Genomic DNA, 12562 nt, shown 5'->3' with positions numbered 1-12562 from the left:
TGTAATGACTGCAACAGTGATACACGAAGAACATAGTACAGTTGTGTACACCTACCATAAATGTAGATGTTCGAGTGTATTCACTGTTGCAGTCCAGGTTACCCTCCCGCCATCCCCCTGTCATTCTACAGTTAATGTTTCCTTCTCTATCTTCTACAACCTATGTGGTGTATTTGCTTGTAGATGAAGGTAAAGTTTATATTGATGCATGTATATATGTATATATATATATATATATATATATATATATATATATATATATATATAAAATATTGCTACCTTTTTGGGGGCACCTGACATCGGGGGCAAGAAAAACTAAAGAAAATGGCATCGGCTGCATGTTTTATACCCCTGACAACCTGACGTCATGGGAGAAAAGACAGCAACCGACGCAGAACCCAAGACTTTGGAATTCAGGCCGACTGAGGGCAACCTGCCAGCAGATTACTCAAATGTAATGACTGCAACAGTGAATACACTAGAACATCTACATTTATAGTAAGTGTACACAACTGTACTTTCCTCTTCTATCACATGGATGAAGAGGTATCTATCAGCTCAGCATCAAGCAGTAAAATGGCAAAACCAACTATCCCCTCTACTACCAGTATCCTTAGGAGTCCCTCAAGGCTCCATCTTAGGCCCATTGCTCTTCACTCTATTCACCAGTCAACTCCCATCCTCCACCCCCAGGACCTCAATTATTCAATACACAGATGATGCCACAATCATATGTGCAGCCCCCACTCTAGACCTTCTCCACTCAGAAACACAACAGTCCTTCTCACTAGCAGAAACCTGGTTCTCTAACCCCCAGCTTACTCTTAACCCAAATAAAACAAAATTGCTATTTTCCTCTCATAGAACCCCCCACCAAAAGATGACTTCACAATTACCTCTGATAACAAAACTGTAATCACCTCAACTACCCACACCAAACTTTTAGGCATTGAAATAGACAACCTAAGATTTGACCTGCACACTGCCCAAACTATCAAGAAAGTCCACAAAAAGCTTGGCCTGCTCTATCGTAATAAACAATTTCTCACAAACAAATCCAGAACCACAATAGCCAGGACACATCTGCTATCTACCCTCTTCTATGCATCCCCAGTCCTAACCAACCTTCGTAAATCCGACATAAACAAGCTAGAATCCTGCTACAATAAGATAGCTAGATTTGCTACAGCATCTGCATATAGGACACATCATTGCACCTCCCTCAAAAACCTAAACTGGTTAGAACTCCCTCTACTGTTACAACTCAATCAACTGTCACTAGCACATAAGCTGTACTACTACCCTGACAAAGTTTTAGCCCTCCACCATCTAATACGTCCTCACACCACAAGAAGAGCCTTGAGGTCCAGCACCCCTAATCTTCTAGAAGTCACCAAATATAACACTGAAGCAGGGAAATCTCTTTAGTTACTACATCTCCAAACTCTGGAACTCTCTACTAGCCGCCCTTATATCCAATACCTCCATTACACAATTTAAAAAACTCCTAAACACCCACCTTACAAACAACTGGCTATGCTCTTGTAACGGCCCTGGGTAAAGACAAGTATCCAAGCAATAACTATTTACATAGCCATAGACCAAAGTTTGCCACCAAGTTTCTAATTCTAATGTGACATTATGAAAGCATAACTGCAAAATATTGTATCTGTAAATTGTAAACAAATGCATGCACAAAATTGATAAGTCTGTTCTGTACCATAATGTACTAGAAGTGTGTCATCTCTGTATTGTAAATAGATACTAGTCTGTAGTAGTATGATAGTGTATTCTATGTAAATGGAGCTTTTCTCCCTGGGCCTCCGCTGAAAACGGATGCGTGTTCAGCTGGACTTCCCTGGTCAACAAATGTAAAATAAATAAATGAAATAAATTGAGCTGGCGGTAGCTCAGGTGATGTAAAACATTCCGTGACACTTATCGAAAAGAGCACCTGTCCTGGCCAAATTTCCCCAAGTAGTATAAATGCTACCTTGGGTTTCCCCTGACAAGAGTCTTCTATCCTAGTGGGAATACACTGGTCAACCAGTGATAAGTAATAAGTAAATTGTAAGGTGAGATAGAAAACTTTGTGTTGGCTCTGACTGTTTGTAGTTGGGGAGAGATAAAGAATTTTCTTTTGATCCAGATCAGGAAGACCTTTTCTCTATCCTCTCATTATTTGCCAGTTTCCGCTGAGGAAGGGAGGCTTTATCTGACTTTAGATTGATAAAACCACACCATTTCACTATCATTTGTTAGGTAAACCACCCATAAAAACAGGGATGATTTGGTTGAATAACCTTTTTGTGGTATTGGAGCCCTGTAGATGCCATTGGTATCACTCAAGGACCACCGATCATTCTGATTGCTGCAAACATGTCATTTACATTAAATTTTATAATAGTTACATATTTATAAAGCAGGTAGAGAGAAAGACCCTACTGAAACAGCAGACATAATGATAACATTAAAATTACTTTTAAAATTGAATTTGATTAAACATGTTGCTGTTTAACTTGCTTTGAATTAGTCAAGTGAAAGAGTCATAATTATGAAGTCACTGTACATGACAGGTGGCCCAGACGATTAAGTCTGCTAGCCGTAGTTCCCTGTGGTACAGGGTTTGATTCCTTCAACCCTTATTTGCCTACAGTGGGACCTTCAGCAAGTCAATTAACTAGACATTGCTCCCAAGTTGCCCCTTAAAAAGGACTCTATATCCAGTGGGCCTACCTAATTAACAGTGGAAACAAATGGGTGTTATTAAATTGTGATGTATTACTTTTGCTGAGATGTTGAATCTGTGGATGAGCTGTGGACAGACACACCTGTAATTCTTACTTCAACAGAAGCCATTTTTTATTTTTAACATTAACTGAAATTGGGTTTCAGATGAAAATGCTTACCTATATGGTGTATTCAGGCCAATGGTGGTTTAAGGTATCAGCCAGTGAAAACTCTAGCTTGGCTGGGTTTTTCTTGCACTTTTTTTATGAATGGTTTGTCTGTGGGTTTGTTTGGGATATTTTGCAGGCACCTTAATGATTATGGCCATCAGCTAGGTTTAAAGACCCTGTGATTCTGAAATATAGCCAAACTACCCACTTATGCTGTGCTGATGAGGTCAATAAAAGGCAAAAAATCATGTATGTCCACCACTGGTGGGGTTTGGCTTTTTTGGCCTGAATGGCAATCATAAAGACTTAAAAACTCAAAAAAAAAAGTCATGGGCATTCAGAAGCCATGTAGTTGAAACACACGATGTCCTTAAGGAGTCATTTGCATGCACCTCCATTACAGGAGGCTTAAAGGTATCACAGAGTGAAAAGTCTAGCCTGGCTGTTTTTTCTTGCAGTTTTTACTTAATAAATTTCAGTTGCCCCCCCCCCCCCCACACACACACACACACACACGCACACGCACACACACACACATATATATAAGAAAACAAAGTCAGCACTCCTGGAACCACACCCTTCAGCATCTCAAGTAAATCCCTGTAGTAAATGACCGCAAAAAACTTTAGGAGTGGGAAAAACACTTTTTATTAAACCAAAATAACAAATAGATAAGTGCTTTTGTCAAGAACCTTCTCAACTTCATCAGATAAGTACAAATCCAGAAAACACTATTAAGTACATTCTGCAAGAGTATCAATTAAGTAGTAAACCAATCCCATCACACTGACTAAAGATGACCTCCCTGAACTCATAAATATTCATGAAATGTAGTCATAAAAGCATTTTTAAAAATACACTCTTTAAAACCGGCATTTAAATGTCATTAACAGGTACAAAAGTACTGAAAATAAATATAAATGCACACATAATATATAAAATCTATAAAATAATGTTTATATGAAAATGAAAATATATAAAATATATATATAAGTAGTTTTATATATATATATATTACCTTTCCATAGCTTTTAGTTTTAACAGGCAAGCAATGGAGAGTGAATCATTTAATCTTGGCCATTGCCCTGCATTTAGTCGGGCCTGCCAAATTAATTCTTTCTTTTCCAAAAAGCAGCCCCCATGGGCCACTTTTTTTTTATCCAGGTCAACAGTGTCCACAGTGAAAAATTTGAAAGTGTGATCAAATACACTTTATTTATTTACCCACACTTTGTTTAATGAGATAGTCCCACTAGGGTAGCGGTCTCTTTTCAGGAGAAACTTGAGTTGAAATCCGTAGTGACTAGGCATAATTTGGCCAAGGCATTGGGGAAAATCCACTAGTCTTTTCTTTAGGTGCCATGTGAGTTTTTACAGCCACTTAAGCTACTACCATCTCAAACAGATGGATTGTGGTTTAATGTCTCATTCAAAGGACAGTACACTTAAGAGTACAGAACACTCTAAAGTCAGTTTCAACAAAAAATTCACAAAAACAAGTGTTTTCACAGAGCAAGCTCCTCAACACCCCCACACCCCTGTGACTCTCTTTATATATAGTAAACTCAAGGTTGCACAACTTTTGGGGGTAGGGAGTATTTCATTATCTTCAAAATTATCGAAATTTTGTACTTTGCATATGTACTTCCTGTGAAGAAATTAGACCTTTTTACAAAGTTAGACTTGAAGAAATATCTGTTGATGAATAACAGATTCCTGTACCTCCCAGTGACAGACTGTACAGTGTGACCATTAAAGGGGCCAAGATCTGTGTCTGCAGTACATGCAGTATGTAGCGCCCAGAGAAGGGAGATGCAGCTTGTTTTGATCACCAGTCAGACTGTAGAGGTAGTCCATTCTGGGTCAGGAGGAGCTTTGTCAAGATGCTGGGGTTTGTAATTAAACTGAAAAGAGAACTTAGAGGACTAGTATATTTATTAATTGGTATCTGTTTGAGAGGGCTGATACAAGACTCTTCAGCCACTAACCAGGCCATACAGTCATGACATTTACATAACAGATTGTACAGTAACAGACAACTGTCTAACATTGTTGGATATTACATATGGAATATGACTATTCATCCCTGTCCAGTAGGAAACCAGTGGCAGCCCTTTAGAGCGCTATCTCAGTAGTTTCTGTTTATCTAAATCTGGACTGATGTGAGTGTAAGAAACAATTTTGCAATAGTACTTCCTTTTTCCAACTAATAGCAAATAAATTCATGCTAATTTTTACAGACTTTGGCCCAGCAACTATTTGACCTGGCCAATGAGGCCCTAGTGTATGTCTCAGTGGCCATGGGTAATCTCATCTGTCAAAAAGAATTGTGCTACAGTCTCGCATTAAGAGGTGAAGTAGGCCTTCCATGTTGGAAGGTGGGCAGGACTGAGCAGAGTACCCAGAATGTAGAAGATTTTTGCAGGCTGGTTGACAAAAGTTTTATCTTTCTATGGTAGTTCTGTGAGTGCTAAACTAAGTAAAGCCCAATCACTATGAGCCTGTCCCCCAAAAAGATGCATCATGCTGTTATTTCTATTCTATTGTCTTTTCTCTACAGCTCTCAAAGTTCATGAACGTAACATTCATGAGAAGTGGTTAGAAGAGGGCTTGCTCAGATTGAGGTGACCCTGTCCGAGGTACTGACCATAGACTGATAGCTGTAAAACTCTTATCTGTTATGTGCTTGCACACAAAATGTGATAATCAGGCCACTTCTGGAAGTATTCCTTAAATGTGTATATTTGCTCAGTTCATCATCAAGTGACTGTAAGGAGGTAACCTTGGACTGAAATGAATCAAGTAGTGATCATATCATGAGACAGATTGTATCATGATGTCCATTGTGATCATTTAGGTTAGAAAAGCAGTATGTAGAGAAGCTAAGATCCTTCATAAAGAGTATGAGCTCACTGGTAAATTCATCACTTTTGTCATTGACATATATGTTGAAGTTTCTTGGAACAAGCCAGTTTAGGTCACCCAGTGTAACTCTGAAGAAGAAGTAGTGAACTTTTCAAGAAAATGCCATTACAATGATTACTGTTTAGCCCAGGTCTCTGTAATAAATCTCAAGTTGACTCCCTTCAGCAAGCGAGAAACTAAACTTGGCTTATAATGAAGTTTCATCTCTCAGGATGTATCTCTCCACGGTAAGTAGTCCTCACTGTGTGAGGATTCATCATACAGTGGCAATCTATTACCTTAGTGGGACTTCTCTATCTTGTCTCAGAATATCTATTTGTTGACTAGTTAAGTGTACTAAACAAAAATTGCCTGTTTAGAGGAATTTCATGGTTAAATGACTTGCTTGTTGCCACACAAAAGGAAAATAGAGAATTAAGGAATCAGACTTGTAGAATGAAGCTCATTAGTGTCTAATAGCATTAATCCTCTGTGCTAAATCACCAAGCACATTCAACAAGCAGGATCTGACTACTGCTGCTTGCTATCTCCTCCAGGTATTAAGTCAGCAGGAAAGAAATTCCTGAGTCAGGAGGTGGACAGACGTCAACACCCAAATAAGGCACAAGTGGCAGTGGTCTGGACTACTTGCTAGACCTTTGCAAATGACCTTTCTTATGCATCTTTTAAGGTACATATTTCTGCTATCTCAGCCTACCTGGCTGTGGGCCTCAGTTCATATTGTAAATCTTCAGTAAAACAGTTCTTACAAGGTGTTTGTCTGTTAGACCTCCAAGAAAAGGGACTGCTCCACCATGGGGCCTTAACTGTGTCCGAGAGAAGTTGACCGTACCTCCCTTTGAGCCAGTCCTTTCTTCAACCCTACTGTTTTTTTTTATCTTGGAAGACACTGTTGTTAATAGCTGTACTTTTGCTAGAAGTATCTCAGAACCACAGTCATTGATGTGTAGGGAACTCCTTTTACTTTTATCATAATAACAAAATGTCCCTTCAGATCATTCCATCTTTTACGCCTAAAGTAGTCACCGGGTTGTCCCTTCATCAAGTCACTGACATACCTGTGTTCTTTCCTAACCCTCAGCATATGTAAGAGCACACACTTTTCATTACCTGTATGTGCATGGATTGCACTTGCAGAAGACTAAAGAGTTCAGAAAGCCAGACCAGCTGTTTGTTTTGTTGGCAAAGAGAAATGAGGTGAACTAGTCAACAAACTCTTTTCAAATGGATTGTACATTGTATTTCTTATTGAGACGTTGCTCACGGTAAAGTTAATTTTGGACATGACAAATCCCATTCTACTAGATATACTGCAGCTGCCACAGCATTCCTGCAAGTGGTCAGCACTCCATCTGTCCTAGAGGCTTGCCACATGATCCTCAGTGTATACATTCTCAAAGCACTATAGTCATGGGGGCTGCTGCTGGGTTTCCATCTGCTGTTTTGCAAGGCTTTCTTTCCTAACAGCTTTTTTCTCATGCCAGCCATCCTCTTCTCCTTTGCTTTGGTAATCTTCCCAAGAAATAACAGCTGCAACAGTGAACAGTACATATACCATAGTACAGTTGTGTTAGGGACTTAACTTAAATGTAGATGTTCAAGTACATTTACTGTTGCAGTTCAGATTCCCTTCCACATTCCCCTCTTTTCTCTTTGTTACCCTGATGTGGGGTGAGGTGGCTTCACTTCTCATCCGATTTTCACCTTTCCTCCTACCCACCTACCAGGTTCCCTTGCATCTTTCATCTTACCATGCTTCCAGGAGAGGGTGATTGGAGATCCTGGTTTAGACCTTGGCAGAAAGGTTTGTTCCTTTCTAGTCCACTTGGGCTTTGGAGTAAAGGTCTTCTCACCTGGCTGGATATAGCAAGAAAATATGACGATGGCTTCACTCAAGCACCTCCCTTATAACAGTGACATCCGTATGTGGTAGCGGAAAGGAGTCAGACAAAGCCTTGGGGGAAGTACAGCTCTGGAAGTCAGGCCAGATAGTCAGGCTACCTTCAGGTAGGATATCCCAAGATGTAAGGACTGCAGCAGTGAATGTACTCAAATGTCTGCATTTATGTAAGTTCCAAACTCCGTTCTTTTTTTTTTTTTATGAATGTTCTAGTGCATTTATCTAAGAATTGTCCTATTACAGAGAAGCAGTGTGTTGTATAGTAGTAATAATTTCCTTGTAGAATGCTACTCATTGTACTGCTCAACTGTTTCATGTATGCATTAATACAGAATGCATTTTTTGTTTTGTTTCATGAAATTTGCATAGCTGATTGTATGAAAGAGCTTCCTGTGTGAAAGTGACTTGAGCCGTTTTTGTGATGGTAGTCCACTGAAGTCCACTGAAAGAATAATAAGTAAATACATACCACTGTATACTTTAAAATAACATTGAGTGAACTTCTAGTGTACCCAAGGAAATTTCACCATTGCCCCATGCCCTAGCATAACCCTAGACTTGATTTAAATTTCCTTCATGCTCAAAGTTACAGTTTATGTGCAAGTGTACATTTATAGGTATTATATGCTGCTTACCTTACTGTATGATATTATCAACATCATTCATCTGTGGTTTCTTTCTTTTTTTTTCAGACTTTTATATCATTGTGATGCCATCCTGTTGAGAAAATATTTTTGTGTTCCAGCTCCCCTCTCCCAGCTCTGGGTTCCTGAGAACCACTGGAATGGCCGTGTAAGGAAAAGCTCCCCACCATACCACACGAAGCTCCCCTGAGACATTATAAAAGACTTGACAGTATTGTATAAGCCTGCATGTACATGTATGTGTATACACACATGTGCATGAATAAAAAAAGAAAAAAAAAAACTTGAGACACTCGCAACTCTTTTATATACTGAACCAACTAAAGGACTTCAATTGAAATGATACCAGCAAATTGTAAATAGTTTTTAAGGAAAAATATTATTCAGTATGCACTGAAAACTTTATTTACTGAACAACAAAGGTTATAACATATTTATTGTATATACTATTTTATTTTAAAATGTGTTATTGTAAATTGCATTCTGTACACAAGCTGTAATTCTGTGAAGTGGATTCAAGCATGGGCTTTTATTTTTCATTTATTTCTTCTGTTGCTTTAGTTGCTGGTTTTGTTTATTTGTCTATTAATTTTTTTCAGTGTGCACCCAAAGATAAAACCTTTGAAAAAAAGGTTTCTTAGGAGAGTTATATGTGCGTGTATGCATAGATGGTGGGGATGGGAATCACAACTTTGAGTGAGTGCGTTGTTTGTTGGGAGAGGGGAGAACAGACAACTGTGGGAGGGATAAGGGGAATGGTGGCTTCATACATTTTTTTCCTGTTCTAAAACACAGTATTTTCCTTTTCTGTACAGCAACACCATGAGCTCAGGGTGTGAAATGTTGGTTGACTTCGTAGCTTTTTTGATTAATGTATTGTTAAGTGGTTTGTGTGAAATATTGTATTGTCTGTTACTGATCATAACCCGCAGTGCTTGTAAGGAAATACACTTGGAACTTAGTCCAACAAACTACTAGCAGACCATGTCTTTTCTTTTTCACTTCCAGAAAGTATTTTCTTAACAGAATGTGCATGGGGTTCTTGAAGGAATGGAACAAAAATAAAAACTATGTAGTTACCACAGCGTTAGATCTGGATGAGTCGTTCCACATTTGATAACCTTTAGGACTGAAACCGCAGGTTTCTGCTTAGCTCGGTATGTGAAACATTCCCAGACCGTGGCTTCTCCCTTTATCCACAATGCTGTCTAGCTTACTTTCTGGATCTCATCAAAGACTAACCACCAAAAATTGTAAATACCCCCAGACCATCTGCACCTGAGGCTCAGACTTGTCCTCCTGAGGAGTTCTTCTTTCAAACATACCTTGGATGATTAACTGTGAAAGAAGGCTGATACCTAAAATTCACACCCAACTTGTAGGCTTGTAGAAGTATTCAAGGCGGCCCATGCTTACATAATTATTGAAAGATGCATTTCTGAAGATGGCCATTATTCTGACTGAATGTGCAGCAGATACAGTAAGCAAAGTTTTGTTGCTTCTTTTGTACGAAAATGTGATGCACTCTCTGGACCAAATTTCTTGGACACTACTGAGCCAGATTTTGTATAAGTTTAAAATGAAACAAGTAGTTGAAAATCATTCCTTATAGATTTATTTATTTGCATTATATTTACTGGGCAAAGCCCTTTTTCAGAAGGAACCCAGAAAAAACAAATTCAGTATATGATATGCGTAAATAATTGAAAAAAGAAAAAAATCTTTCAATAGTCATGTTTAGCAGGTAGCATCAGTAGTAAATATGATAAACAAAAACTGTCTTAAAAATAAAACAGTAATGTGACAAATATATCAGAGTTCCATGTTAAAGTTTGGAGTCCAAGTATGGATAGAATCTTGTTGGAGAAATGATAGGGTTAATGGAGTTTTAGTGTGTTAGAAATTAGGAGTTTACAAAGACCAACTGGTAATGGAGTTTGAGTGTTAGAAATTAGGAGTTTACAAAGACCAACTCCACTACTCTCTGTAAGTAACAAATAAGCTCCACCCAACACCAACACCTCTACATTCAAACTCGTAACCTCAGTAACTTTAACCCCTTAATTTTCTCTAACATCTTCAAACAAATCAACTGGCAACCTCTAAATATCCTCCCACTTGACAATGCTGTTGAACACTTCAGTTCCATCTTCCTAGATACTCTCAACTCCCTAGCCCGTCTAAGAAATAAGCGAATCAAAACTAACTCTGCACCATGGTTGACCAAAGAAACTAAACACATCATGTATCACAGAGACAAGTCCTGGAAGCTCTACCAGAAAAATAAACTATCCTCTACCTTACTTCTATACATCCAACTCCGCAACCAAGTAAAGAAACTTATTACCAAAACAAAAAAAACTACTATATTAAACTTCAGTCCAGTAACAATAAAAACCCTAAACAATTTTGGAAATCAGTCAATTCCCTTCTTCATCCTGGATCTCAATGCAACGCCTGCCCCAACCCTAATCTATCCGACAATGAACTTAGCTCCCACTTCAATACCTTCTTCACTAAATCCATAGCTAAACTAACCATAACATTTCCTAATAACAACCCACCTAACTCCCTTTCCTCTCCACCCAACAACCCAAACAATAATCCCCTCAATTTCCATCTCAAACCTGTATCCACATCTTTTATAAAAAAGCTTCTCTCCAAGCTAAAGCCAGGTTCTAACGCCCCTGACAACATTCCCCCTTCCTTCCTCAAACATGCAGCTGAAAGTATCGCCCTTCCAATTAGTATTCTGATTAATAGATCCTTAACTGAGTCATACGTACCCAAACTTTGGCGTTCAGCCTACATCCTACCTCTTCACAAAGGAGGCAAAAACACCTCTATTTCTAACTTCCGCCCTATCGCCCTACTCTCTCCAATATCTAAAATTCTAGAAAAATGCGTCCACCACCAATTCTTACCCTATCTTATTCAAAATCACCTCCTTACACCCACACAGCATGGCTTCCATCCCAGCCACAGTACCATAACTGCACTACTATCCTTCTTAGAAACTATCAGTCAAGCTCAAGACTCTGGACTCGTATCCACAGTACTGCTAGACCTTTCAAAAGCTTTTGACACCATCTCCCACACACACCTTCTTCATCATCTGGCTAATCTCAAACTCTCCCCAAACACTCTTTCCTGGTTCTCCAGTTACCTATCTGACAGATCTCAAGCAGTCAAATGGAAGAACTCATTCTTTTCCTTTTTGCGTACATCTACTGGCGTTCCTCAGGGATCCATCCTTGAACCCATGCTTTTCAACATCTTTATAAACAACCTTCACATCTTCATCCCTGACACCACAGTCATCCAATACGCAGATGACTCTACCTTAGTCTGCTCTGCCCCAAACCTTCCTGAACTCCAGACCAAAACCCAATTAGCCTTTACCACCACAGAGAACTGGATGCACCAAAACCACCTTTCTCTCAACTCCAATAAATCCAAAATACTAATTTTTCTCCCCTCCAAAGTTTCCTCTGTGGACAAAAACACTTTCAGTGTTCTCAGCCAAATTAACACTGCCATTGAAGTGGTCCCCTCCTCAAAACTCCTTGGCATCACCATAGACAAACACCTCAAATTTGATCTTCACATACAACATAACATAAAGAAAACCCACCAAAAGCTAGGTATGCTATATAGGAACAATCACTTCCTTTCAAACTCCACTAGGCATACCCTGGCAACATCCTTCCTCCTACCTTCCCTTCTATATGGAGCCCCTCTCCTAACCAACTTGTCTGCTACCAACACCTCTAAGCTCGAAGCTTGCTATAATAAGATCTCTAAATTTGTCACCAAATCCAAAACATCAAGTCACCATTGCCACAGCCTTCGTTCTCTGAACTGGCTAGAACTCCCTAATCACCTAGACTATCTATAACTAACCACCGCTCACAAACTAATATTCTCCCCTAATAAATGCCCAGCCTTAAAGGACATACTTCCTCCATACATCCCCAACAGATCACTGAGATCTGAAAACCAAAACCTAATCTCTATTAGTAAACCGAGACGACCAGCTGGCCAGCTTTTACTCTCCTCCTCACTAGGTAAAAAATGGAACTCTCTGCCTACTTCACTTAGGACTATACCCAACACTGAATCCTTCAAAACTCAACTTTTTCTTCACCTATCCTCCAAATGGAAATGCTCCTGCTTTCACCCCACTTAAATTC

At 39.1% G+C, this 12562-nt stretch overlaps 1 protein-coding gene across 5 annotated transcripts in view; it reads left to right on the top strand.

Annotated features, from left to right (window-relative positions):
• Positions 1-9343, top strand: part of AHDC1 (AT-hook DNA binding motif containing 1) — a 1805436-nt gene extending 1796093 nt beyond the window's left edge. For all 5 annotated transcript variants that reach the window (XM_044084484.1, XR_006366341.1, XR_006366343.1 and 2 more), the window contains one exon: positions 8418-9343. The gene's annotated coding sequence lies outside the window, so the exon portion shown is untranslated. The remainder of the gene's footprint in view (positions 1-8417) is intronic.
• The last annotated feature ends 3219 nt before the right edge of the window (positions 9344-12562 follow it).

The sequence above is a fragment of the Protopterus annectens genome, chromosome 1.part1 (assembly GCF_019279795.1).
Source record: "Protopterus annectens isolate FY-2018-M chromosome 1.part1, PAN1.0, whole genome shotgun sequence".
NCBI classification, from domain to species: Eukaryota; Metazoa; Chordata; order Ceratodontiformes; family Protopteridae; genus Protopterus; species Protopterus annectens.
The sequence above is the reverse complement of the archived record's forward strand: the minus strand, read 5'-3'. Positions and strand labels throughout refer to the sequence as shown.